Source organism: Neomonachus schauinslandi, chromosome 4 (assembly GCF_002201575.2).
Source record: "Neomonachus schauinslandi chromosome 4, ASM220157v2, whole genome shotgun sequence".
NCBI lineage: Eukaryota > Metazoa > Chordata > Mammalia > Carnivora > Phocidae > Neomonachus > Neomonachus schauinslandi.
Genome location: NC_058406.1, coordinates 100,457,755 through 100,464,203, shown reverse-complemented (window position 1 = coordinate 100,464,203; position 6,449 = coordinate 100,457,755). Strand labels below are relative to the sequence as shown.

At 39.5% G+C, this 6,449-nt stretch overlaps 1 pseudogene; it reads left to right on the top strand.

The window, feature by feature from the left end:
- Window positions 1-2,402: 2,402 nt before the first annotated feature.
- Window positions 2,403-2,948, top strand: LOC110578574 (annotated as a pseudogene).
- The last annotated feature ends 3,501 nt before the right edge of the window (window positions 2,949-6,449 follow it).

Sequence of the window (6,449 nt, the reverse complement as noted above, 5' to 3'; positions counted from 1 at the left end):
CTGTAGCTGATAGGATTTGGTTTTCTATTAGAAGCTCAATCTTTTGGTTTTTTTTAATATTGTAACTAAATGTATATCTCCTGACAGATAAGAGAAATAATGGTCTTGTATACATCTAAGATAAAATATATAAACACTTAACCATTTTATTTCACTAGCTACTCACTAGTATGTGTGATACTCTTTTCCCCTAAGCAGCATGTCTTTATTTTTCCAATGAGAAAACTTTCTTCAGCTTTCTAGGCTCATGGGTCATTCTAATAATCTAGCATCTGCCAATAGGTTCAACTTGGTTGAAAAATTTGGGATTTTAAGTTAGCTGTCCTATCTTCTTTTGATCTCTTAGTTCCCATATTAGGATCCAATACGACTTTGTCTTAGATCCGTAGCTGCCAACTTTTGTAGTATGGCCTATGTATGTGATTTGATTTGTCATCCTTTACTCCTACTTTCTCCTCTCTACTCCCTCACACACACAGAATCTAAGTAGTACGTATTCAAAGAGGTCATTTATGTATTAAAACAGGATTAAGGGGCGCCTGGGTGGCTCAGTCGTTAAGCGTCTGCCTTCAGCTCAGGTCATGGTCCCAGGGTCCTGGGATCGAGCCCCATGTCAGGCTCCCAGCTCAGGGGAAGCCTGCTTCTCCCTCTCCCAGTCCCCCTGCTTGTGTTCCCTCTATCGCTGTCTCTCTCTCTATCAAATAAATAAATAAATAAATAAATAAATAAATAAAATCTTAAAAAAAAAACAGGTTTGAGGGGTGCCTGGGTGGCTCAGTTGGTTGAGCGTCTGACTCTTAATTTCGGCTCAGGTCATGATCTCAGGGTTGTGAGATCCTGCAGCAGGCTCACATGCTGGGTGTGAAGTCTGCTTAAGATTCTCCTTCTCCCTCTCTAAAAAATAAATTATAAATAAATAAATAGGATTGATGTTAACTAAATATAGGGACATTCTGCTTATAACAGTTCTTTTAATGTCATACAATGTAGTTCTGAAAAACAGAGCAAATGAAATGAAAAGCAGGGACTTCCATTTATGTCCTAGGACTGCTGTTGATTCCTTTTTCTCATTTGTAGAAGATTTGTTCTGTTTTTGTCTCACAAAGTTAAGTAAGTGTTAACTGTTAGGCACACCGAATTTCATCAGGAATGATACTGGATGTACCAGCCAGTCTTATATTCATAAATAAACTGTTCTGCAATACATTTTTGCATTGCTGCCTATTATTTAACAAAAGGATAAATGTGAACAAGGAACAACATTAGAAAGTATTATCTTTCCCAGTGTGACTACACATAGGAGAACCAGACTCCTATGTGAGAACTACAACTTCCTCCTAATCATTGAACTCTATACCCAGTTCCATGCCATTTGGCCTAATTTACCTGTGGAAATTCCTTTTGAGATTTAGAGAACTGAGACATGGTATTACTTCTTAGGTCTTTTTCCTTCCCTAAAACTTGTGATACTGATGATTTCTCATCTATAAAAATAGACCTAGTATCTTACAATCTGCAGATTATTCTAGTTCAAAAGTAAATTAAACGTTGCTTGCTTCTTTTTCATTTTCTTCTTTTAACATATAAATTTGCCTCTTTTAACATGTAAGCTTATTGAATGAACAATCCTTTGATAATACAATATCAATAAGTATCCCAGTTTCCTCTTTTAAGTAAAAAGTGTGTCATTCTAAATTCATTGACTCTCTCATTTTACTTACAATATGCAAGGTTACTGAAAAAAAAAAAATTATTGGTTAACTTCTAAACCAAGCCAAAAGTAAGATATGAACAGGAAACTGAACTAAAAACAACTCAAGATACAAAGCCCTAGTTGCTGATGATTGTGTACTAATCTTCATTAATTTACCATACCTTGCTTTTTTAATTATGTTGAAAGGTTGTATCACTTTCCCATTATATCATTTCCCATTATATTACACACACACACACACGCACACACACACACATTCTTGTTGTGCCAGAAACTAAGAAAGTGCTCAAAAAGCAAACTGATAGGGGTATTTCAAAGGGATACAGAAGCCATCTGAAAGTGGTCGCAATGGCCAAGGGCAAAACAATCTGAGCAACAAAATAAATGACCTAATGTAATGTATCCTGGATAGGAACTGGAACATAAGAAGAAAATTAAGTAACAAATATGAGGTGGGTGAGTGTGTTCTGGGGGTGCGGCCGCTGCTGCCACCACTGTGCAGAACCAGAGCAGGAGCCACTGCCAGGGGCGGGGGGGGGGGGAGCCCCTGGGCTGGGGGGGGGGGGGGGGCATAGATTCCCAGAAGTGGGATAACTGGATCAGAGGGTGGTCATCCTGTATATAACAGTGTGCGTCTCACTGCACCTTCAATAGCCTTGAGTAGACCGTCAGTATTTAAACAGACCACATGATGCAAGAGTACAAGCTAGTGGCCCTTGGTTTATAGGAGGCATGGGAAGTCTGCTCTGACAGTTCAGTTTGTTCCTGGAATTTTTGTTGAAAAATATGACCCAATGATAGAGGATTCCTACAGAAGTCAAGTTGAAGTAGATTGCCAAAAGTGTATGCTCGAAATCCTGGACCCAGCAGGACAGAGAAATTTACAGTGATGAGGGATTTGTATATGAAGACTGGCCAAGGATTTGCACAAGCATATTCTACTACAGCTCAGCCCACGTTTAATGACTTACAGGACCATTTGATGGGTAAAGGGCACAGAAGATGTTTCAGTGATTTTGGCTGGCAATAAATGTGACCAGAAGATGAGGGAATAGTTGGCAAAGAACAGGTCAGAATTTAGCATGACAGTGGCGTGACTGTGCCTTTTTAGAATCTTCTGCAAAGTCAAAGATCAACATTAATGAGATATTTTATGAACTGGTCAAAACAGATAAATAGAAAAACACCAGTGGAAAAGAAGAAGCCTAAAAAGAAGTCATGTCTGCTGCTTTAGACCCCCAGTAAGCAGTAATCCTGGGCCAGATTGCAGGAATGAGCTGGTGCCTAACTGGGAAGTGCCAGCATTCCAGACTCAAAAATTAAATCTGAACAGGCTTCTCCTGTTTTATACATTTTGTGAATAACTGAAATCTTATATTGGTTTCCACAAATTCTCTGGAGAAAAAAAACAAATGCTCTCTGTATAGCTCTTGGAAAATAAGACAATAGTATTTCTCCTTTGAAATAGCAGTTATAACAGATGTGAAAATAAATATACTTAACTCTAATATGATCATACAAAAGAGCATGGATGCATTTTAAATGCTAGATATTGCTAGTATAATCAAATGATTTCATACTGACCTTTTTTTCTAAAGATTTATTTATTTATTTGAGAGAGAGAGAGAGAGAGCCGGCTGAGCGGGGGGAGGGGCAGTGGGAGAGGGAAAGCGAGAATCCCCAGCCAACTCCATGCTGAGCGCGGAGCCCTTCACAGGGCTTGATCTCATGACCTCAAGATTATGACCTGAGCCAAAACCAAGAATCAGATGCCCAATCAAGTCACCTAGGCACCCCTCATATTGGCCTTTTTGTCATGATTTCACCCTGTCAAACACTAAAAAGTTGAACCATTATACTTATATCTATAATTATATAGATTATGAAATTTCCCCTCAAACTCATTGTAGCAGACAACTTTTTGAGTCATTGGCTTCATTTTGTATTTTAAAAATTATGAAATATCATTCTGTCTTTATATTCTACTTAAAATTGTACATAAAACTTTGAAAAATGGGTCTTTTATAGGAAAAAAACTGAGATAACTGATTTCTGTGGCTTTCAAAGCTAAAATATATAATATACAAAACCAACTCTAATATTACTTCTTGTGTTTTACTGTCAGATTAAATTACAGCTTTTATGATTGATTAAATCTTAGTACATTTAAAAAAACTAAAGAAATATTATTTTTTTAAAAAATGCTTATTGGGGGCGGAGCAAGATGGTGGAGGAGTAGGGGACCTGGATTTCGTCTCCTCTCAGGAAGTCAGCTGGATAGGGATCAAACCAATCTGAACACCTACGAACTCAACAGGAGATTGAAGAAAAGAAGAGCAACAACTCTCTGAACAGAAAAGCGACCACTTTCTGGAAGGTAGGATGTGCAGAGAAGTGAATCCGAGGCAATATTCGGGAGGATAGACGGCGGGGGAGGGGGCCTCCATCGGCCGCTTCTGGCAAGTGATAGAACCGCGGAGCATAAAATCAGAACTTTTAGAAGTCTGCTCCACTGAGGGATGTCACTCCGGTGGCTAAGCGGGGGGTGGAACCCTCGTGGGACAGTGTGGTCTCAGGACCCTCGGGGTCACAGAAAGACTGGGGGTGCCTGAGTGTGGCCGAGCTCCCAGGTATCGGAGAGGGGAAGCCGGCTGCAGAGACAGAGCCCAGGCGCGGGCTCTCAGCTCGGGGTTGCCATAAACCGTGATCCACAGCACAGTCAGGCCACTGCTCCTCCAGCAGGGACCCAACAAGCAGCAGATCTGGGGAGACTCACCTTCCTACCCCGGGAGGAGCGGCGCAGGAGCACACTGCAGGGATCTGCTGGGTTTGGAGACTCCACACGAGGTCGGGTGCCAGAGATAGAAACGAGCAGTCACAGGCCGGGTGAACACAGAGTGTGGCCGGAGACCGGGGAGACGGGAGTGACTGGTGGCTTTTCTCTGGGGGCTCAATGAGGAGCGGGCCTGAGTTCTCGGCTCCTCTGGGGTGGAGATTGGGAGGCCGCCATTTTCACTCTCGGCCTCCAAAGCTGTAGGGAAAGGTCGCAGGGAACAAAAGCTCCAGAGAGCAAACCCGAGCAGATAACTTAGTCCAGACCAGGCAAGGGCGGGGCAATTCCGCCTCCGGCAAAGACATTTGGAAACCACGGCAACAGGCCCCTCCCCCAGAAGATCAGCAAGAACAGCCAGCCAAGACCAAGTTTACCAATCAATGAGAACGGCAGAACTCCAGCACTAAGGGAATAATGCACATAGAATTCATGGCTTTTTTACCATGATTCTTTAGTCTTTCAAAGTTAATTTTTTTTAACAGTCTTTTTCTTTTTTTTTTAATTTTTCTTTTTCCCTTTTTCAACCAACATCTTATCAATCCCTTTTTAAAAAAAAAATTTTCATTTTTCATTTTTATTTTTCATTTTTAGAGCCATATTCTATCCCTTCATACTAGTTACCCGTATTTTTGGCATATATATAATTTGTTCTCTCTTTAGAACGTTGAGATAGTTTATTCTAACAGATCAAAATATACCCTAAATCTCTATTATATGGTTTTTTTCTACTCCCCTGCCTGATCACATTCTCTCCCTTTTTTTCTCTCTTTTTTTTTTAAATGCTCTTCTTTCTTTTTTCAAACAACTTCTTATCAATTCCTTTTATAAAATTTTTTATAATTTTCATCTTTACAGTCATATTCCATCCCTTCATCATATCAACCCTTATTTTTGTACATATATGAGTTTTTCTTTCTTTAAAATTTTGGGAGGCACTTTCTTCTAACAGACCAAATACACCCAAAATCTAGTGTGTGGCACTGATCTATACCAGCCAGATCATATTTCATCACATTCTGGGTTTTTTATTTGTTTTTTTCTGTTTTTGTTTGTTTTTATCTTTATCTTTTTCTTTTCCTTTTTTTTTCTTTTTCTTTTTTCTCTCTTTCCCTTTGTTTTCCCACTGCTTCAGGTCTTTTCTGATTTGTTTAGAGTATATTTTCTGGGAATGTTGTTACCCTGTTAGCATTTTGTTCTCTCATTCATCTATTCTTCTCTGGACAAAATGACAAGATGGAAAAATCACCTCAACAAAAAGAACAAGAGGCAGTACTGACTGCCAGGGACCTACTCAATACGGATATTAGTACAATGTCAGATCTAGAGTTCAGAATCATCACTTTAAAGATACTAGCTGGGCTTGAAAAAAGCATGGAAGTTATTAGAGAAACCCTTTCTGGAGAAGTAAAAGAACTAAAATCTAACCAAGTAGAAATCAAAAAGGCTATTAATGAGGTGCAATCAAATATGGGGGCGCTAACTGCTAGGATAAATGAGGCAGAAGAGAGAATCAGTGATATAGAAGACCAAATGATAGAAAATAAAGAAGCTGAAAAAAAGAGAGATAAATAACTACTGGATCACGAGGGCAGAATTCAAGAGATAAGCGATACCATAAGATGAAACAACATTAGAATAATTGGGATCCAGGAAGAAGAAGAAAGAGAGAGAGAGGGGCAGAAGGTATAATGGAGCAAATTATAGCAGAAAACTTCCCTAATTTGGAGAAGGAAACAGGCATCAAAATCCAGGAAGCACAGAGAACCCCTTGCAAAATCAATAAAAATAGGTCAACACCCCAACATCTAATAGTAATACTTAAGAGTCTCATAGACAAAGAGAAAATCCTGAAAGCAGCTTGGGAGAAGAGATCTGTAACCTACAGTGGTAGAAACATTAGAT